This window comes from Quercus lobata, chromosome 11 (assembly GCF_001633185.2).
Source record: "Quercus lobata isolate SW786 chromosome 11, ValleyOak3.0 Primary Assembly, whole genome shotgun sequence".
Lineage (NCBI taxonomy): Eukaryota > Viridiplantae > Streptophyta > Magnoliopsida > Fagales > Fagaceae > Quercus > Quercus lobata.
The window spans coordinates 34,636,841-34,660,060 of NC_044914.1; the positions used below are offsets into that span (position 1 = coordinate 34,636,841).

The following is a 23,220-nucleotide window of genomic DNA, read 5'->3' on the forward strand; positions in this document are numbered from 1 at the left end:
TTAGCAACACCAGTGGTCCAAGGAAACAAAGTGCTGGCCACAAGGCAATCAGGAGCATATTCTTGAATAAGTTTCCCGAGTGGTTGCTCTAGCATGGCGGTAGCCTGAAAGAATTTCGTCCGAAGATCAAGAATTTCGTCCGAAGATCAAGTGAAGTAGCCAATTGGTAGCTCTCACATCCTATGGGCAATCCAACCTCAACACAAGGGAATTCGATGACAAGAACATTCATATCTAACCCCATGGTTTTGCTTTTTTCAATGGTTTTGGAGAACAAGGAGGCATTCAGAGGAGTGGTGATTATGCTTATTTTCAAACCACGCAAAGCAAATTGCTTGGCCATGTCTATGGCTGGGATCAGGTGTCCTGAAGCCAGGAATGGGAAGAAAAACAAGTGAAGCTGCCGCTTTTCAGTATCCATAATGGTGATGAAGAACAGGAAGAAGAAGAAGAAGAAGAAGAAGAAGAAGAAGAAGCAAAACTAACAGATTCTGACCACTTCGTAAATTTGTAACATATAAGTAGGCTTATACTGAGGTTTAATTTGTCCAGAAAGTAAGAATAATGAAGTAAAAGATTGGGTCAAAGAGAGTAACCAAAAGGATAATATGAAAATAATAAAAGAATGAGATAAGAAGGACAAGGTAACTTGTTTGTTTGTGTGAACACCAAGTCACGAGTCATCTTGTCTTCAAGTCTTCCCTAATCCCTATCAATTGTAGAAAAAAGGGCATTTTCTTCTCTTTGTGACATATTCGCTTATGTCATGCAAATAGCGATGAATCATTTAATATTAGGAGCATTTACTAAAACTACTAAACGTTGATTCTTTAATCAAATTCGCATCTTTAAATGACTTTAAAATTGACCTTAGGAGTATTATATTAAAAGAATAGTTTAAAATTGATGTAGAATTATTTATTAAAAAAAAAAAAAATGGTATAAGGTGTGTGCTTGAACCAACCGTGATAAAGGGTGTATAGCTGTCTGCTATTGGGGAGAGTATAAAAAGATACTCCAATTAAGTAGTTAGAGATACCATTTAATCTAAAAAATTTAGACTTATGAGTTTAGATTCAATTATGTTCATAAAAAATAAGTATAGATTCAATTATATTATATTAACTACTCATTCTTACTATTAATATCCAACTTGGAAGTTCACTACTTAATCAATTGCACCACAAATACTAGAATATTACACCGAATACTAATCAAAATAAGTTAGATTAGTGACAATTATTCTATATACATACCACAAGTATAGCCTCTTAATTTGAAAAATTAATAGGTACTTCAAAGACAGTAAGGTGAATGGTGGATTCAACCTTCTGACTCATCTTTTAATTAGTACAATATGTAACTATTTTTTGAAAGGGAAATAGGTACTGTGGGGCCCAATAATTCACGGACCAAGCCCATTTGTCCTTAGAGAGTCCAAAGGCCCGAGCCGAGGAGAACTATGGCCCAAGCTCTACAATGCAGAGCACCAAACATTTTTGTGGTGCAGCCGAGGACAACTCAGTCCTCGGCAGATCCAAAACCTCACCAAAAGAAGAAGGATAAAACCGGTACAGGACCAAGCTTAAAAGAGAATCTAAGAATATTCGGAAAAGCTGCTCTCATTGCCATTCAATGCGCTGCCCCTGACAGAGCCATACTCTGCAGCCTTATCGACCATCCCCAATAATTCTGGGATTAGACTGATGGGACAAATATCAGTCTTGTAAAGATTAACCCTACACGTGGACGAAGGACAGTTAACGCAGACGAGTATAAAAGAAGAAAGTAAGTAAACCTAAAGGGAGCCCCATCCCACCTCCGAAAAAGAAAGACTACATAGGGGAGAACCTCTCAACAACACCGGACCTCACTGAAGAAAGTCCGTCGTTGGATAACCGGGATAAGGCCTCAATGGTCCTCGGATCAACTCCGAGGAGTCCCATCCCATAGGGTGCGACGCCTTAGGGCTTAAATGTTCAAGCCCAACTCCTTTTTTCTACATGAACTCCTCTAAAAACCATGATCGGGCATCGCCCCTTGACCAGCGGCTAGCTTTTCAAGCCCACTCTCTACAAATCATATTGTGAGGGATCTTTCGTGTGTGAGCCCAAAAATGTTAATGGGCCGCAAAGGAATCGTGTCCCTACAATTGGCGCCGTCTGTGGGAAGGCTTACACGTTGGCGCAGGTGGCGGTGGAGTCAGCTCTCTAGCAAGCAGAAATTCCTGGGGCCTCCTCCAACTCCGGCGACATACAGTTGTTGCTCCGGCATAAGCTTCTGCTAGGGGCTACGCCTTACAGTGCCAAGGGCGCGGGCATCTCTAGGGGCTTCCGGCCTCAAGCCAACTTTCCCCGCCCTGGTATAGGGGCTTCTGGTCGAAAAGTAAACCGAATAAAAGAAATTTTATAAGTTTTGGACAGAACCAAGGCCTTGCATGGTCCACGGACTCAAGCCTATGGGGAAACCAAGTACGTAAAAAGATCATAAGTTTTGGACAGAACCAAGGCCTTGCATGGTCCTCGGACCCAAGCCTATGGGGAAACCAAGTACGTAAAAAGATCATAAGTTTTGGACAGAACCAAGGCCTTGCATGGTCCTCGGACTCAAGCCTATGGGGAAACCAAGTACATAAAAAGATCATAAGTTTTGGACAGAACCAAGGCCCTTGCATGTCCACGGACTCAAGCCTATGGGGAACCACCAAGATACAAACCAAGTTGCAAACAAGCTATGGGGAAACCATACATAAAAAGATCATAAGTTTTGGACAGAACCAAGGCCTTGCATGGTCCCGGACTCAAGCCTATGGGGACCAAGTACATAAAAAGATCATAAGTTTTGGACAGAACCAAGGCCTTGCATGGTCTCGGACTCAAGCTATGGGGAAACCAAGTAAAAAAAAAGATCATAAGTTTTGACAGAAACCAGGCCTTGCATGTCTCGTATGGGAAACCAATATAAAAAGATCATAAGTTTTGGACAGAACCAAGGCCTTGCATGGTCCTCGGACCCAAGCCTATGGGGAAACCAAGCACATAAAAAGATCATAAGTTTTGGACAGAACCAAGGCCTTGCATGGTCCTCGGACTCAGCCTATGGGGAAACCAAGTACGTAAAAAGAGCATAAAGTTTTGGACAAAACCAAGGCCTTGCATGGTCCACGGACTCAAGCCTATGGGGAAACCAAGTACAAAAAAGATCATAAGTTTTGGACAGAACCAAGGCCTTGCATGGTCCACGGACCAAGCCTATGAGGAAACTAAGTACATAAAAAGATCATAAGTTTTGGACAGAACCAAGGCCTTGCATGGTCCTTTGGACTCAGCCTATGGGGAAACCAAATACATAAAAAGATCATAAGTTTTGGACAGAACCAAGGCCTTGCATGGTCCTCGGACTCAAGCCTATGGGGAAACCAAGTACGTAAAAAGATCATAAGTTTTGGACAGAACCAAGGCCTTGCATGGTCCTCGGACCCAAGCCTATGGGGAAACCAAGAACATAAAAAGTTCATAAGTTTTGGACAGAACCAAGGCCTTGCATGGTCCTCGGACTCAAGCCTATGGGGAAACCAAGTACATAAAAAGATCATAAGTTTTGGACAGAACCAAGGCCTTGCATGGTCCTCGACAGTACATAAAAAGATCATAAGTTTTGGACAGAACCAAGGCCTTGCATGGTCCTCGGACTCAAGCCTATGGGGAAACCAAGTACATAAAAAGATCATAAGTTTTGGACAGAACCAAGGCCTTGCATGGTCCTCGGACCCAAGCCTATGGGGAAACCAAGTACATAAAAAGATAAGATCATAAGTTTTGGACAGAACCAAGGCCTTGCATGGTCCTCGGACCCAAGCCTATGGGGAAACCAAGCACATAAAAAGATCATAAGTTTTGGACAGAACCAAGGCCTTGCATGGTCCTCGGACTCAGCCTATGGGGAAACCAAGTACGTAAAAAGAGCATAAAGTTTTGGACAAAACCAAGGCCTTGCATGGTCCACGGACTCAAGCCTATGGGGAAACCAAGTACAAAAAAGATCATAAGTTTTGGACAGAACCAAGGCCTTGCATGGTCCACGGACTCAAGCCTATGGGGAAACCAAGTACGTAAAAAGATCATAAGTTTTGGACAGAACCAAGGCCTTGCATGGTCCTCGGACCCAAGCCTATGAGGAAACTAAGTACATAAAAAGATCATAAGTTTTGGACAGAACCAAGGCCTTGCATGGTCCTTGGACTCAGCCTATGGGGAAACCAAATACATAAAAAGATCATAAGTTTTGGACAGAACCAAGGCCTTGCATGGTCCTCGGACTCAAGCCTATGGGGAAACCAAGTACGTAAAAAGATCATAAGTTTTGGACAGAACCAAGGCCTTGCATGGTCCTCGGACCCAAGCCTATGGGGAAACCAAGAACATAAAAAGTTCATAAGTTTTGGACAGAACCAAGGCCTTGCATGGTCCTCGGACTCAAGCCTATGGGGAAACCAAGTACGTAAAAAGAAAATCTTATAAGTTTTGGACAGAACCAAGGCCTTGCATGGTCCACGGACTCAAGCCTATGGGAAAACCAAGTACTATGGCACGTAAACCTCAAGATCCATCCGAAAAGAACTCCTCGTTAACAGTTGGGTCAATCCCTTAATTGCACGGGCTCTCCGGTCTACCCTCGGATCCCCCGTACCAAAGGGAATGATGTGCTACGGTACAACATATTACCCGAAAGCACAAAGTCCTTCGCTACTCGACTATCATCTCAGACGAATTGTTTAGAGTTTATCGTTCTCGGGAATTGGTCTAGCGTGCACCGCGCAGCGCTCAACAGCTATCTCGGTTAGTTCCATGAATTTAATCTATTGAGGATTACCATTGTTATACTTGATAATATTTGCGAGTTTAAACTAATAAGGGTTTGTGTTAAAGTGTTCTTCTGCCCAGAATACTGTTAAAGGCAGGCTTAGACTTAATATTTAAACCCAAAGTGGTTGTTGCAAAAAAAAAAAGAGTATGTATAAAGAAATAAACACATCTTTTATTAAGACAAAAGAACAGTACAGTGTACAATAAAAGCTGAAACAAGCTTACATTAGAGTTAACTACATAAGCAAAAGAAAAGCACAAAAGAGTGAAGATGATGCCGCGGAGATAGCTCAGAGGAGAGATTGGCTACTGTTCCAAGATGTCGTCTAAGGAAACTATTCCTCGACGCTTCTACGTGCCCATAACTCAGGCAGCCAAAGAACCTGATCTCAGGCTAACACCATCTACAGAAAAGGTGCAGGGAGCCGGAAGTTGGGAAGCCCCCGCAGAAATTTGCCTGCTATAAGGCAGACGGCGCTGATGGCGGAAATTCCTTCTTCGGACATACCAAAAATCTGGCATGACCAGAACCTGCTTCGGATTTTGACTAAAAGAGGGAGAAACACCCTTTCCCCTCTCTCGAACTGGAATATTCTCTTGAATTTATGCCTCCTTTGCCCGTACCCCACTATCTGGAGTCTCAGGAAGACACGGCGCCTTTGTGGCGGAGAGAGTTCCTTTGCCCCAACCCTCGCCTCAAACATGATGTACTAGGAGAGGAGACTGAAGGATTTGTGCGAAGGTAAGACAGCTTTCTCTCCTATTTATTCCAAAAAGCTAAAGTGGTGGCATTTAATGCACGCAACGTCCCAAGGAACGCTACGGACAAAATGTCTCCGGCTCGATTTCCCACGCCATCTGCAATATTAAAGGAGCCTCGTGAAGGCGCACCTCGAACACTGGGACGCCAAAAAGTACCGCGTGACCAAAGACTACGGAAATGCCTCTAAATCTGTGGGCCTAATAAATTCGCGTCCCAGGCCCGTTCTACATGGAGGCCCACGGACTACGGCCCACGCCGGGGAATAACCGCTGCCGAGGACAACCTCCTGCTCGGAAACTTGTGAGATACCTGAGGAAAGACCAAGTGCGTAAAAAGAGCATAAAGTTTTGGACAGAACCAAGGCCTTGTATGGTCCTCGGACTCAAGCCTATGGGGAAACCAAGTACAAAATTTTTTATTATTACAAGTTTTGGACAGAACCAATGCCTTGTATGGTCCTCGGACTCAAGCCAATGGGGAAACCAACTACTCGGATAAGAAAAGGTTTGAATTTCGCAAGATGGGCTACTTGATAAAAGGTCAGGTCACTTCATCCACGGCTTAAACACCCTAAAGGGTTAGGCCCAACGAAGGTGTAAGGAAGGTGCTAGAACGCCCCAGTATTCATTGGCCTAAGAGGGCTGTTCATCTGGTGGGTGATATGTCTTCAAATGGTTATTTCTCATACGGCATCAAGCCTTCAGTTCTCTCCTCGGCTAGCATGGGTAATTATTACTTTTCACTGGTCGGCCTTATTATGCCAAGCATTTTTATTAGAGTTATGGCGACATCTTTTTATTATCAAGTATTTTTGGTCTTAGTTGACATTGATCTAGATGCTATATTATTGTGCCGAGCGGCGCTTGCAAATTTATAAAACAGAGACAAAACATGCAAAATGAAATAGAAACAACTTTTATTAATATGAAAAATTATTACAATGTACAAAAAGGGGCTTTAACAAGCCTATACAAAAGAGGGGCTGCCGAAGCAGCACTAACATCCACAGTACAGATAAGCAAACGGTCAAACGCCTTTTAAACTTGTCTTCAAAGTCTCTCCAATCTCTGCCTCATTGCTGCTCATACTAAGAGAAGAACTCACTTCAAAAAAAAAAAAGAATGAAGAAGAAGGAAATAGTAAGGAAGAAATCAATGAAGAAGATGGAGGAGATGAATGAAGAAGATGGAGGACATGAGTAAGAGAAGGAGGAGAAGAAGAGGGGAAGAGATGAAGAGACAAAGAGAAGAGCAAAAGAGGGAGAAGGACAGCACCAGGGCGGAACTGGTGCTGGGAAGACTATAAGAGGAAGGCGGAGGAGGGCACCAGTGAGCAAAGAGAGGGAGAAGCAGAAGCACTTCGCCCCTGCCTCAGCCCTGACTCCTAACACACTGGTGCCATGTTAGGTACGCTTGTGAGGAGCCGGGTGGTGCTGATATTGGGTGTTCTCGACTCAGTCACGCCGAGAATTCGACGTGACGAGCCCCTGCTTCGGATTTTGGCTGAAAGAGAGGCGGGACAGATCTTAAGTCTGCGCCACCCTTGCCCTGATCGAGCCATTTCAAGCTTTATCAGAACATGGTGTCTTGAGGAGGGGCATGGTTCCTTCATCGTTCGTTATGGTAGGCGTATACTGATATGGTGTATAACAAACGGGCTAAGCAGACGCTAAAGGAGGCTACGGGTTTCAGATCTCAAAAGGAAGGAAAGGAGTCTGCATGAAAGTGATGGCCTCCTGCTTGCCTTCTTATAGGAAGGGCAAAACGAAGAGTATTAAATGCATTCAAGTTTCCAAAAGAATCTGAAGAAAAAAGAGGCGTCCGTTCCATTTCCCCACCTTATCAGATGAGCCGCCGGACATAAATGAGCCTCGTAAAGGGGATTCATTAAGGGCGCGTCTGGGACAGCCAAGCGGTAGGAGTAGATCACGAGCAGATTAAACGGAATCCCTTGAAAACCGGCTAACTTCCTGGACAGGTGGAAAACCGCTCACATAAATGCGGGGTTGAACTAATTAAGCCACATTAAGGGCCCGGGTTTGCCAAAACCCTCCTTTCCAACCCGGACGTCGGATAGAAGGGTTTTGAGGGGCTATTGTGGGGCCCAATAATTCACGGACCAAGCCCATTTGTCCTTAGAGAGTCCAAAGGCCCGAGCCGAGGAGAACTATGGCCCAAGCTCTACAATGCAGAGCACCAAACATTTTTGTGGTGCAGCCGAGGACAACTCAGTCCTCGGCAGATCCAAAACCTCACCAAAAGAAGAAGGATAAAACCGGTATAGGGCCAAGCTTAAAAGAGAATCAAAGAATATCCGGGAAAGCTGCTCTCACTGCCATTCAATGAGCTGCCCTTGACAGAGCCGTACTCTTTAGCTTTATCGAACCATCCCCAACAATTCCGGGATTGGACTGATGGGACAAATGTCAGTTTTTGTAAAGATTGACCCTACACGTGGACGAAGGACAGCGAATGCAAGCTAGTATAAAAGAAGAAAGTAAGTGAATCTGAGGGGGAGTCCCATCCCACCTCCGAAAAAGAAAGACGACATAGGGGAGAACCTCTCAACAACACCGGACCTGACTGAAGAAAGTCCGTCGTTGGGTAACCGGGATAAGGCCTCAATGGTCCTCGGATCAACTCCGAGGAGTCCCATCCCATAGGGTGCGACGCCTTAGGGCTTAAATGTTCAAGCCCAACTCCTTTTTTCTACATGAACTCCTCTAAAAACCATGATCGGGCATCGCCCCTTGACCAGCGGCTAGCTTTTCAAGCCCACTCTCTACAAATCATATTGTGAGGGATCTTTCGTGTGTGAGCCCAAAAATGTTAATGGGCCGCAAAGGAATCGTGTCCCTACAGGTACTATTCAATTAACCTTCCACCTAAGCAAAATTTTCAATAAATTGTTTAATTTTATTATTTATCTTATTAAAACAGAAATTTTAAAAAATTATTTAGTATTCCTATTTAGTTGGTTTTAATAATCTGTTTTATTTTCTTTAAATTTTTAATAAACTTTTTTATTGGCAACCACTTAGCATAACTTTCTAATAAAATTTTATTTAATCCCAAATTCAAATTTGAAATCTTTTGATGCCATCCATAATTTCAAGCAATACCTTGCTAGAATGTACCTTTGTTTTGCATGTAAAATAACCACCCATGAACAAACAATTGAACGCCTCCATCCAATCCAAGCCACATTGGATTTTTTTTTTTTTTAATTATTATAATAGTGATAACTATAAATTTAAAAAAAAAAATTCAATGAAGTATACTTTATATACTTTTGAATTTTAAAGCATAATTTTTTCCCATTTTAATTTATATGTAGTTCTACAATTTGTAATTACGAATAAATTTATAATTAATGTCTAATATTAACCTTTTTGTTGCCATTTACGCAGACATAACTTTTCTAGTTAATCCCAAAATTAATATTTTTATTTTCATAAAATTTTAATGTAAATTGTACTAAATTCAACAAAAAAGTCCTCCAAAACAGGTTATAGGAATCTTCTCCAACTTATTATATGGTGATTTATAAAACCATCCATGTGTATTAAATCACATAACTTATTAAATATGTCAATGAATAAATCATGTGACTAAAAGTATACATAGATACTCATTTGAACCATTACGTAATGAGTTGGAGGAAAATTTTGTCAAAATCGATTTAAAGATAAACTCCATCCAAAAGATAGGCAACACAAAATAAAGAAAACTTTATTTTTACTACTATTTGTATTTTAATAATGAGCACAAACTAAATTTTCAACATATATAAATATTCCTATTAAAAAAAAAAAAAAAACATATCTACATATTGTAGTGTCACATGCATAATGTGAATCTTCAACTCATAACCTTAGTCTCATATAAATGATTTAACCAGAACTCAATCTTTTACTCTTTGCATGACACTTCCTTCTTTGTACATTTTCGTCTTCCTCTTCTCTCTTAATTAATGAGTATACTTAGGGTCTATTTATTTTGGTAGATTTTAGAGGTGATGGAAAATATAGGAGAGAAAAGAGGAGGGGAAAGAAATTTATTGGGGTATTTGGTTGGATGGATTGGTGGATGGAAAACTGGTAGGGCTTGGCCGTTTTCTCCCAAACCTACTAAAATATTTTCTCTTGAAATTAAGGGAAAAAGTAGAGGGAAATAGGCAACTGAAGACAAGGATAAAAAATAAAAAAACCATGACCTAACCTGTTTGTTTCGATTTTTCTTCTTTGGCCCCCTTTTTTTTTCCTGTGATTTTTGCCTTGTTCTATTATACCCATGACCCATTTGTTTCATTTTTTTTTTTTTTTTTTTTTCCTTTGGTTTTCTTCTTTAGATTTTCACTTTTTCTGTACTTTTCATTCGTTTTTTTATTTTTATTTTTATTTTTTATTATCCTTTAGCGCTTGTGCTCTTTTTTATTATTATTTTAAAATATTGAAGTGTCCATACACAATTTGTTAATATAAAAAAAGTGTTGCTTTTTGCTTTATTTAATAAAGGCATAATTGTAAATTTATATCAACTTCATTTTCCATAATTTCATTTTTTTTTTCTCAACAAAATAAATGACTTTTCCATCTCACCCACTTTTTTATCCCTTCTCCATTTTCTCTCCTCCCACTTTGGGAAGATGGAAAAGTGGAAGCATAAAAAATTGGGCGGGGATAGAAAAGTCTGAGGATAGAAAATTTTTAGTTTTTTCTCATGGTGTTTGGTTGGGAAAATGGAAAAGTGTAGGGATAGAATATATAGTTTGTATAAATTTACTCTTATATTCTTATTATATGTAAAGATATGATATTTTTTAATCATTAAATAAATTGTTAGGTTATAAAGTTTAGGATTTTATGTATTTAGAACTCTAATGTGTATTGTTGGCAAACCATGATCAAAACAATATGTTTAGAAGTGTTTAAAACTAGCTCAAAGTTGTGTGTCAATGTAAAGTGGAATCGAGTTAAAGCAGGAAGCATTGTGCCTTTCGGCCTGGCTCGATCAATCGAAGCTTAGGCTCGACCGATCGAAACTCGGGCAGAATGCTTTTCTGCAGATTCGTCCAACTCAGCCCTATTTGTTTTAAAACGTTTTTAGGGTTTCTTATTTGTCCTAAGTATAAAAGGCAAACCCTAACCACGTTTTAGTGTTGCTCATATTTGCGGTTTGTGTAAATCTCTTGTGAGATCTAGAGGAGCTTTCCTTTACACAAACTTAGGGTTTTCAAGGAGAAGATTTATCTACACCTTGATGATCAATTCAATTGTTGCCATTAAAACTTAAAGAATACACAAGCGGGTGTGCTTGTAGCTGGTGGGAATCCAAGAAAGAAGGAGTTCGTGGATTCGGAGCTTGCACGTGGTCGTGTCAGTAAGTTCTACTGATTGGTAGCAATAAGAAGTCGAGCGTGGGGGCTTGTAAGTCTTATTGTATGAATTTCGATTCTTTCAAGATAGTGGATTCAAGTTTACCTTGAGGATAGCTAGGTCAAATCCTCCCCAGGTTTTTACCGGTTTGGTTTCCTGGGTGATCATATCTTGTGTTATTTATTTTCCACTGCTTTGCATGATTTGATCTTTTATATTGTGATAACCTAGACTTGTTTTATTGGACTAAGTAACAACTTGGCTAATTACCTAGGTTTAATCAATTGTTTAAGGGGTCTAAAAACTAACATTAATAAATAAAATACTTTTCCATTATGTTACACACACATATTAAAAGTGACAACCACCATTTAATTAAAAAAAAAACACCATTAATTAAGAAAAGAAAAAAATCCATGGTTGATTTTTTTTTTTTTTTAAAAGCCAAAACCAACTAATTTAAAAAAGCATGTTGATTGGAAAAGAACAAATAAAAAAGAGGGTAAGAAAACAAACACGTTGTTTTCTGAATGGAAAAAGAAACTAAACATGTTAGAATCTAAATAAAAACCTCTAATCCACGAGAGGTCCCTTGAATCCACGAGAGGTCCCTTGAATCCACAAGATGATAAAGTTCTAGAATCCACTAGAGAAAAATAGACAAAGTCTCTATTTTTATAAATCTGAAAACTAAATTGCCCTAGAGGCTACAATATGTTTTAATAGTAAAAGAAACCCTAAGGCGGCTAGGAAAACACCCAGAATACTAATTTGTATTAATTATGGGGCAAAATACCGAATTCTACCAAAAATAGTAAAATTGAGTTAAATGCAAAATTATAAATTACTAACCTTAAGAGTCGTCCCAAAATAGATGGGACCATATTCTTACATTTAAACTGAAAGTTATTAAGGAAAAACAACTATTAATATAAATAGCAAAAACAATATTTTCGAGGCCTTAACGAAGCAATTTTCCTAAATTTAGGTGATGCTCTTGAGTTTGGATCAGAATGCCATTTTCCCTTCAACCTGTCAATGGCCTCTACTAGCACCCTCCGTTGATCTTGTGTCGTGACTTCTAATGCCCTTACTGCTCTAAAAGGCCTGTGTTGTCTGTTCTATATCAAGACTGCAAAGTGCAGACAAGTTGCAAATTAAGAAGAAATGAGGGGCAGGTGAGCGGTATTAATTGGGGGTAATTTAGTAACACCAATTGTATCAAGCTTTCATGCTTGTTCTCTCTCCAAAATAGAGAGATCAATTTTTGGTGAGCTAGGGGAGAAAATGTCTAGGCCACACCAAAAATCCTCCAACTTTTTTTTTCCTTACCAAACAACCCAAAATCTTATTCTCCCATTTCTTTTCTATCATTTCTATTTCATCTCCAACTAAACATAGCCTAAGCATCACAGAAGTTAAGTTCTTATCTTAAGACATTAATTACAAAATTAAATGCAATTATGAGGTTCTCTTTAAGGGTTATATGAACAAATAGAAAACTGGAATTATTAGGCACTTCCATATTGTGCATAGCACAAGCCATTTGCCTAGTTTATCATCAATTCACAGGACAATGTCTTACAACTATTGAAGAACAATTAAGCAAATAAGACTAACACACGCTCATCAAAACAGATAAATGATTTATTTTACGACAAAAGAACTATGTTGGCAATTTTTTTGCCTCAAGATTAAGAACAAGGCAACTATCATTCTTCAATTACTGTATTCAAATCAGAGTAGGACGATCCCCCTTCGTCAACAGCCCCCCTTGCCATCTCCCCAAGTACCTTGGCTTTGCTTCTCATTTCCTCAACTTCTTCACCCACCATAATTTGCCTTACTGCCTTTTGTATTGCTTGCCTCTTAATATCATCTCCAACCATTCTAATCCATTGCTGCGCACCAACACTAATCCCAATTTTCAGTACTTGAGTTACTAAATTCTCATTGTGAAATTGCTCAACAGTTACAGGCCATGTGACCATAGGCACCCCTGCAGTCACTCCTTCCAAAGTTGAGTTCCACCCACGATGAGTAACAAATCCTCCAACTGCTTCATGGTCAAGAATCAACATTTGGTTGCCCAACCTTGTATAATTAGTCCCTTACCAGCCATTCTTTTCTCAAATTCCTTTCGGTAACCAATCTTCCTCTCCTTTTTCATTTTTGCCTTTCCTCACAACCCAAATGAATTTTTGTCCAGAAGCCTCAAGACCAATTGCAATCTCCATGAGTTGGGAATCACTAAAGTTTGATATACTTCCAAAACAAATATAAAAAACCGAATTGGGTTTCTTTGTAGCAAGCCACTTCAAACATTCTTGTTCATCAATGGAGGCTTCTGTTCCCCTTTGGGCTTTATCTTTAGTATCCTTGTTGCATAATGAAACTGGACCTATATGCCATGCCTTTCTTCCCCAAACGTTTCTGTAATGATCTATATAATCTGGCTCAAGCTCATAGAAGCTATTAATAACAACCCCATAGCTCCTCAACCCTGATTTGGAAGCTTCTTTCAAAAACTTGGAAAAGTCTATTTCAACTTCTTGCTGGGTGAAGTCTGGCAGTTGCATCAATGTCAGCTTTATCTCCCCTGGAAAGTTAGGAATGACAAATATTTCAGAATCAGATGAAACTTTCTTGTGAGGTTCATATTGTCTGATACAAAGTCCTGCAAACGTTGAGAAAAAACTGGTACCATAGAAAACAAGCCTAGGAATACCAAATTAACTGCAACATCAACTGCCCATGGAAAGAGCATGTCAGCAACAAGGCAACTACGTTGGTACGCTTGAATTAGATCCTCAAGTGGCTGTCGAAGCATTGAAGTGGCTGAGACAAAAGTGGGAATCATTTTTGAGGAAATCAATGTGTCAATGTTCTCACATCCTTCTGGCAAGCCAGCCTCTACAGCTAAGAACTTGATGATTTTGATATCAATATTGATGCTTCGAGCATTGGTTTTTTCAATTGTTTTAGAGACTACAGGCATGGTGAGAGGAGTAGTGACAAACGTTGCCTTCATACCGTGCGCTGCAAATAGCTTGGCCATGTCTATGGCTGGTATCATGTGGCCTTGAGCCATGAAAGGGAAGAAAAATATGTGAAGCTGACTAATTTTGGTACGCATATGTTTATCAAGGATGACAACGAAGACTGGCGAAACAGAGTGTAGGCTAGGCTATATTTTTTGGTGTTGTATGAGAAATTTCAAATTTGTAATTATAATTCTACTTTCTGCAAAGAATTTTGATTTGTGTTGTAGTGTTTATTTATAATTTTTTGTATTATTTCAGGAAAAATACCCTTATTAAGGGATTCTGCCATTATGAGAGCATGATAACAAGTTACCCAAGAAACATCCAAATATGTGTGGAGAGAACCATCTGAATTAGTAACCCAATACATCTCAGTAGGATGGAAAATTCCTTGTGCTCGAATATTATTCTTTGAATTAAGCTTGGCAACTAAACAGGCTGAAGTGACTTTGTGGCCAAATTTGGAATGTTCTGTTTTGGGATACTTTATCCATTCACCATCATAAGCATCATTTTTCAAAATTTCAAACCAGAATTTATGAAAATATTTATTTCCATGAGGGAAAATATACTTGTAAATAATTGAGACTGAGGCATTTTTCTAGAAGTTATGTCGCATCTATTGCTTCTTTTTTATCTCTTATGTAAACGGGAGTAGTTAGCTAAGTCTCCATTAAATGCTTTTTGAGAATTTGTATGCTTTTCTTTGCCTTTTTTCTTGTGTGTATATTGTCTTTGAAGGACTCAAGATTTTGCCCTTTCGTGGGACATATGGAGTTTCCACAACGGTCAACCAACGGCTATTATTATTACTATTAGGTTCGGACTTCTTGTTACGTTTTCTACTTGTATTGTGCTGCTCTGCATACGAACAGCCAAGTTTTTCAACACATGCTTAGGTGATACATGTGTGAAATGTAATGTAACATTCTTTGGTGAGCAGTTACTTAAAATTAATTGTCAATGATAACTTCTTTTAAAGATTGTCGTAGGAAAATAAAGGGATCCCTATAGCCTTTTGGATTTTCTCTAAGCACTTGAACAATCATCTTCACTTCCTTATGCTGTCATCAATTTGTCACATGTATGGTGCTCAATAATTTTTATTTGGACATAGTTCTTGATCGATGGGAAGTACCAATTATTTCAAAATTTTAGGTTGATTGGAAATGGAAAATTTAATCATTTAACCACATAATTCTAACAATCTCCTTCACGTATGCGCTCAAACTCTCTTTTAATAGGTAAAGCCAAATATTTGGTGAAAGCTCGAATTTGTATGAAAACACAAGAGCTGTTTAGACCTCGAAATTAAACTTACGGCTCGGTTAATTTGACTAACTTAAACTATGTGCGGAATAGAGTAAATGCGAGCGAACAAACAATGTAACTACTCTAAGCCATATTCATCAAATATCAACAATAAAATAAAAGCTAAAAAAGTAGGGAAGAAGAATACAAGTACAAGATAACATGCCAATGTGTTATCGAAGAGGAAATCGAAGAACTCGCCGAAAAACCTCTCCGCCGCCTTCTAAGCAGTATATCGATCCACTAGAGAATAAGTTGGAGTACATGAATAACAAAAGACATTTCAAGCCTAGTCTACCCCATGTACTTGAGCCCTTCAAGCTCCTACTACCAACTGACTTGACGAAGCCTTGTCTTCTCTAACTCTTTGGATCACGCAATTCAGTTAGATTGCATCCACCAAACATATGGCTTTTTCCAATGCTTTCCAGCGGCACCAAAACCTCACTTTACACTCAGGATTGGTGTGGTAAGTGTTTGGGCTATCAACCTCTCAAGGATTTGGATATGAGAGGTAGAAATTGAGGAAAACCACAATGGATTATGGGTATGACAATCTCCCACTCTTAAGGGTTATGGATAGGGTTTTCTCTTTGAAAAGCACTCCTCTCAATATGTGGATAATGTGGATATATATAGTGTGGGTAGAGACATGGTGTATCAGATATGACAAAATAGTAAAACAGAATATTTCGCGAGTATCTCGCGAGAATGCCTTACTCGCGAAAACCAGTTGTCACCATCTGTCATGACTCTTCGCATTCCAGTCATGTGCTAAGCACAAGGTTTCACTTCGCGAAAAGGCTTTTCGCGAGCTACCTGTGAAAACTCTTTTGATCTTCAATTCTGTCTTAAATCTTCACACTCTCTCACACACACAACCCATACAAAGAAATCTCACATAAAATACAGGGTACATAAGATTAAACAAAATTACAATAAAATTTAGCACGGAATTAAAACCAACACAAAATAATTGTAAATCACAACTTTACAAATGGGATTTTAAATGGAATGTAATGTAAAGGAGATAGAGGTCAAACTCAGAAGTTCTTACTTTGATACCATGTGTTAAATTACTAATTCTCTCAAAAAATTAAACTGCTTGGAAATAGTAAATTTAATCATTTAACTACATAATTCTAAACTAAGGCACAATCTATTATTGTATGTTGGGTTATAAATTGACCTTAATTAATTAATTCAATTATCTAAGTTGATTAATTAGATCAAATTACATGTAAATCATGGAGGCACTAATAAATTACCAAATAAATTAATATGCTACGGAAATTAAATAACAAGGTGATTTGTTGACGAATGGAGAAAAACCTCTTGCAAGGTAAAAACTCCACTAGGTGAATTTCAAGTCACCATTCTTAAGAATTCATTAATCAACAAGAAGTGGTTACAAGTATAAGGAATCGTACCACAACCCTAAATTATCCCAAAATACTAACTTGCAGTCGACTTGATCTTGTAGAAGACTTCTTCGCATGTACAAATCCCAATATGTGACTAACTCCAAGCAACTAATTGGTTGTTGTTGGTTGCAAAGTTCTTTACTTCAAAGCGTGTTGAAGATCAAGAAGTACTTGGTTACAAAACTTTAAGACACACATACGCAGTAGCTTCTCACAGAGTGTATGAGTTCTCTAATTGAGTCTGTGTCTTTGATGACTTTAAAATAAGCCTTTTATATGATCTAGGGTTGTGGAGAGAGAAACCCTAATCACCAAGTTGTCATGGGTCAAAATTCAGATCTTAGAATTCTAAAATCATAAGTCTCGATAAATCGAACTTGTGTCGAGCTTGTGTTGAGCTTCACCATTATTTCTCGATAGATGCTAGTGTCAAGACCAGTGTCAAGAATTACTGAAACTGTTTTTCTTCATTTGTTTCTTGGATCAATCTTTATTTCTTTAATGATACCACTTGTTATGTTTGAACAACACACTTCTTGATACATTAAACCCAACTTAGATCTATCCATTTACAAGAAAAGTGTATTTTGTCAAAAGATATGTCAATACATAAAAAATGTGACCCTAACATTGTACAAGAATGCAAAACAAAGTAACATAATCAGTTAGCATAGCAAGCTTTGAGATGTATCAAACTAGGTGCAGCCTTGTCTTCCTCGTTTAGATTTGAAAGTTCAATTAGTGTGTAAAACACTAATGAATGTTTAGACTCCCAATTTTAACAATACCAACATAAGCTTATACACAAACAATATATGTGCTTAATGATGAATATAAGCTATAACCAACTAGGTAAAACACTCTAAACCATAATTAATCACAAACACAGCAGTAATTAAAAGGTAAAGAGTAAGGGAAGAGAGATACAAATACAAAGATAACACCGACACGTGTTATCGAAGAAGAAATCGAAGAATTCGGCGAAAAACCTCTCCGCCGCCCTCCAAGCAGTCTAATGATCTACTAAAGAATAAAGTTGGGATACATGAATAGCAGAAGACCCTCCAAGCCTAATCTACCTAATGCACTTAAGCCCTCTAAGCTTCTTACTCCAACAGGGTTACACCTAACCTTGTCTTCTTTAGCTTCCCAGATCTCGCAATAAGCCCATTGCATCTGTGAGGGATTTCACAATTTGCTTTAATACCAATAGGCTTGGTCTACGATCGAATGCTATAAAAGATTTATGCCCCCTTCATCCTTCACCAATTGGTCGTTGGATGAATTGGTAAGGTACATGGTCCGACAAGTGGTATCAGAGCCCAGTCATAGGTTCGAGTCATTGGAGCTGCATTGTAAGGGAGGGATTGTAAAGGATTTCATAATTCACTCTAATACCAGTGGGCGTAGTCTATGACGGAATGCTATAAAAGATTTGTGCCCCCTCATCCTTCACCAATTGGTCATTTGATGGATTGGTAAGGCACACGGTCCAATAGCATCAACCAAGTAAATTGGTCATCTCCGAACTGCTTTCCAAACACCAAAATACCTTCTCACTGATATGGGTACAGTGAGATAAGGATTTGGCAAAATGAACCTCTCAAGGATATGTCAATGGAGAGGGTGAGAGTAGAGAAATTTGGAGAATCAACTGACGAAAATTATGGATGGGTCAATCTTGTTTTTCTCTAGGGTTTCTCTCTCAAAATTCTCTCTGGAAGTTCTCTACATTTCATGGGTATAAGGGTATTTATAGTGGTATATGTGAGGAATGCGAAAAGTCAGTTTTCATCCAAACAGGGCATTTTGGCCACTCAATCTTGCAAATGGAACAAGTCGTGAGCTAATTGTCTGATCAGACTGTACATTTTGTCCTATAGTGCTCCATCTATCGTGACCCTTCAGTTCCTTGCATGCTTCACACATGTGGCACTTTAGCGACTTGCTAGTCACAAGATCCAGTCACGAGACTCCTCTTAAATGCACACAACTTGAGTTTCTTCACACTCTCTCACACACAACCCTTACATTATTCCCACCTAAATACAGGGTATCAAATTGCTAAAATACAAACAAATTTGGCACGAAATAAAGCCAACACTTGATTGCATAAATTTAACCTTACAGCATCCATAGTTGTGGTAGCAAGGGACTATGGAGGATAGATTATCGAAGTATGGTCAAAGCATATTCAAAGCAGCTCTTCCCCCGAAGCAGAAGCATCTGCCATTCTTTGGGCAGTCGAGATTGCTATTAATGAGCAATGGAGGTTTGTTTGTTTCGAAGGTGATGCCAAGTCTGTGTTTGATCCCCTCTCTTCGCCTGAGCTTCAACCTGACTGGTCCATATCCAATATCATTAGTAATATTAAGAATCTGTCTAGGTTTTTCACTAGTTGGCGTTTTGTGTGGGTCAAAAGAACTTGTAATGCAGCTGCTCACGCAACTGCAAAAAAGAACTTTCCAGTCCTTTGTTATGTTTCAATAAGGATAGTCTCCCTGAAGTCAACATGTCTGTTTGTAAGAGAGGCTATCCCTTTAGACTTTCATTTATAACATTGCAGTTTATCAAAAAACCAAAAAAGAAAAAAGTCAGTAACTTCCTTTTTCTTGAGTTATTTCTAGGACAGTCTTTATCTTAAAATTGACTCCTATGACACAAAAGACTTACAATTTGTTCGTGGTTTAACACTTTCTAATATGCCTTCCTTTATTTAAATTTTTTTATTATTTTAAACGTGACATGTAAAAAACATGAAACAGAAAGATAAAGGCATTATCTAATTTATTATGAATGGTGGAACTTCTCTTTGCTTACTTTGCTCCTTGCCTCAGCCAAGGAGTTTGTTGTTTTTTATATTTGGAAGGATGTTATACTGAACACTGCTTAGTGTATTTCTATGATTAATTACAAATAATAATAAAAGAAAGATTAAGGCACCATTGATATCGCTAAGATGAATCTTGTTAAAAGCCGAGTTATAACTGATGACAGGTGATATATGTCAAACTCAACAAGAGGATGTCAACCATGCCCTGTACCTATGTCCAATACTCGAAGAAATCCTCTTCATTTCAAATTGAAATGGAGAGTGTGCATTTTATGGACAAAATCTACTTGAAACAGATCTAAGGTCCAAAATGTGCCACTTCAATTAAAATTTATTAACTCAACTTAGTACATTAAACTGTGGTTAACGTTGGTTGCTTAAAAAAAATATGGTTTAATTCTCTGAAAGCCATTGGGCTACGGGCTATGGCAGTGCTTATCAGAATGGTAAACAAGAACAGAAGTGTGGCAAGCAAGAAGAGCAAGTTCAGAAGGAAGAAAAGAGGATCACCTGCAAGTTAAAGAACATAGACTGATGGGAATGACAAGATTACATCCCACAGACAAAGCTAACACTAATGACGAAGAAAGCATCCCTGATGAAGTCATCCTGAATAACGAAGAAAATAGTCATCACTGAAGAAGGCAGGGGAGTCATTCAATGCAGTCAATCAATGACCTAGGCAATTACCAAATCAACCAGGCAGACCGTTGGGAGCCTCTTAAAAGTCCCATTATTGGACCAGAGGCGTTACTTGGGAAAGCATTAACAACCACAACGACTAGCCCCTAAAGCCGCATGTATAAAGCCCTCACACAGTCAACAGAAGGTACACACATACACTCACACTTTGAGAAAGCACTCTGGTTCTTTATCTTGTTTTGTCATTATTCTAATTTTGGCATCGGAGGCGTTGTGGCAGACACCACACCGGTGACCCTTATAGAGCATACACTCACACCAACAAGGGATTCCATCTGCCCACTCTTACTGACGAGCTCGTGCTTCATCATAGACAAACGGCAAGAAGAACCTGTAGCTTAAGAATGTGAATGACATGTAGTTTTATTTTATTGTAGCAGTAGTTTCTTACGTGAATAGCATGTGCACAATTTGTTTTGATTCCCTAATTAGTTAGTTACATTAGGCAGTTATTGCTTTTAGTTCTTCCTCTTGTGTATATAAACAGAGATGTACTACTTCATTCTAATTAATCCAATTCACTCAGTTTTTCATCAAAATTTCTCTCTTGCTCCTTTAGATATTTGATATGGCACCAAAGTGAAGTTTCTAGAAGTTTCCAAATCCTCTCTCTTCCTTTAGTTTTTCCTTTCTTTTCAGTCAAAATCTCGAAACTCTTAAATGGCTACCTCAACAGTCAATGCTTCCACTTCTGATCCTTCATCTCAACAGGATTCATCCTTAGCAGATAAACCTTTGTTCTTGCATCATGGTGAAAGTCCAGGTGCAGTTCTTGTCTCACAACCATTGATTGGGAGTGTGAATTATCCAGCTTAGGCTAGGTCAATTCAAAAGGCCTTGCTTTCCAAGAACAAGTTTGGATTTATAGATGGATCTATTACTCTTTCATCTCCAATGGTGAGAACTTCATTAGAAATTCAAGCATGGATTCGAGTTGATAACATGATGGGAACTTGGCTCACTAATTTAGTCTTACCAAGAATTCAAGCTAGTATCATCTATAAGGACACTGCCTTGGAGATTTGGAATGATATCAAGCAGCGATTCCCTCAAGGCAATGGAGCACAAATCTTCAATTTACAGAAGGAGATTGCAAAAGATTCACAAGGTGAGGATTCTATCACAGATTTCTATGCTCATCTTAAGGAACTGTGAGATCAATTGCAGAATTTTAGTCCATCTCCTTTATGCACTTGTGGTAAATATGTTTGCAACATAAATAAAAAACTGTTTGATTTACAAGTGAGGGAATCTACGATGAAATTTCTCATGGGGATGAATGAGTCCTTTGGGCAAGTCAGAACTCAAGTTCTTTTAATGGATCCTTTGCCATCATTGAACAAGGTTTATTCCTTGTTGATCCAAGAAGAAACGAAAAGAATTGTGGGAAACAAGACACATCCTAGAGTTGAATCAACAACTCTTGCTGCAAAAGGACAAAACTTTAGATTCAATTCTAACTCTGGACATGGTTCCAAGGGTAAGGAAAAGCCAGAATGTACACATTGTGGAAAGCTAGGTCACATAGCAAACAAGTGTTACAGGCTTCATGGATTTCCACCAGGCTTTAAGTTCAAGAAAGAAGGTCCAAATCTAATGGCTCATTAGGTTGCTGTCTGTGATCAATTCCAAGAATCAACTTCTTCTCAAAATTCTTTTCCTTTCATAACTGAACAATATCATTAGATTTTGGCTTTGATTGGGGCTGAGAAATAGTCTTTATCCAACATGTTATGATCCTAGTGTCCCAAATGGATTAAGTATAAGCTTAACTATGTGTTTATAAGCTCTTAGGCATTCTCCCCTAACAAGCCAGTTTTCAAGGGTGAGTTCTACCCATGAGTTTGTAACATTTGGTATCAGAGCTGAACTATTGTGTGTAGACACCGCATTCTGTACCTCTTACAACTCGGACCTTTGTTCCCCAACGATGTTGGAATTCTGAAACCCAGGGTTGGTTTAGGATTTGATTAGATTGAAATTGACTTGAGGAAAGTGCTTTTGGAAAAATATAACTCTTTTTGGAATTAAAATGGATTATTTTGAAAATAAAGACCATAGAAAACTCTAAGGTGTGCACACGTATATGTGCATATGTGTATGCATCCTTAAAGTAGCGTACGCAGGTTCTATACATGTGCATACATACACGAGCCTGGGCATGCATGCTAGGGTTCCAGAAACTATGAAACGCAAGTTTTTCAGCATTATGTGTGAGGTTTGGAATGAATCCTACATCATCTAAGAGCTGTTCAAACCCTAATTTTCTCAATATATAAAGCCATACATGGTACCTTTCCAAACGGAGACAAAATATACAAGAATCCTAAAGATTCACTAGAAATAGTGAATCAAAGAGAGAATTTTTCACAAAACATCATCAAGTCAACATTTTTCTGATCGAAGCCTTTTCTAACCTTGATCTTTGAGTTTCAAAGTTTACTAATCATTGTTTATTTGGTTGTGAATAGATTGACTGAGGGGAACAATCAAAATCAACCCAAAGAGCTTTACTTTTTTGAGGGACATGTTCTAAGTCCTTTTTCTTCCTTTTTGTTTCAATCTTTTTGTTTTCTTTCTTTTTCTTGTTTAGTTGTGTTATAACATGTTTGTTTAGTTTAAGTTTAAGTTTAAGTTGTTTTCTGTTTAAGCATGCTAGGTTGTTAGTTTTCGAGTTTTAGTTTTTGCTATGTTTTACTGTTCTTGCTTTTCTAGGTTAAGGTTTAGGGCGTGTATGCGTACATATGCTCAAAGTATGCGTACGCATACAACTGGGCTGTGTACGCAGACCCTATGTATGCACACGCATACTCATGCCCAGAAACCCTAATTCGAGTTTTCTGCTTTTGTTTCTATGTTTTATTTATATAATATGCTTTTGTCTTGTTCTATTTTATGCTT

General features: G+C 38.6%; 1 pseudogene; it reads right to left on the bottom strand.

The window, feature by feature from the left end:
* Positions 1–12,717: 12,717 nt before the first annotated feature.
* On the bottom strand, positions 12,718–14,141 carry LOC115967378 (annotated as a pseudogene).
* Between the last annotated feature and the right edge of the window lie 9,079 nt (positions 14,142–23,220).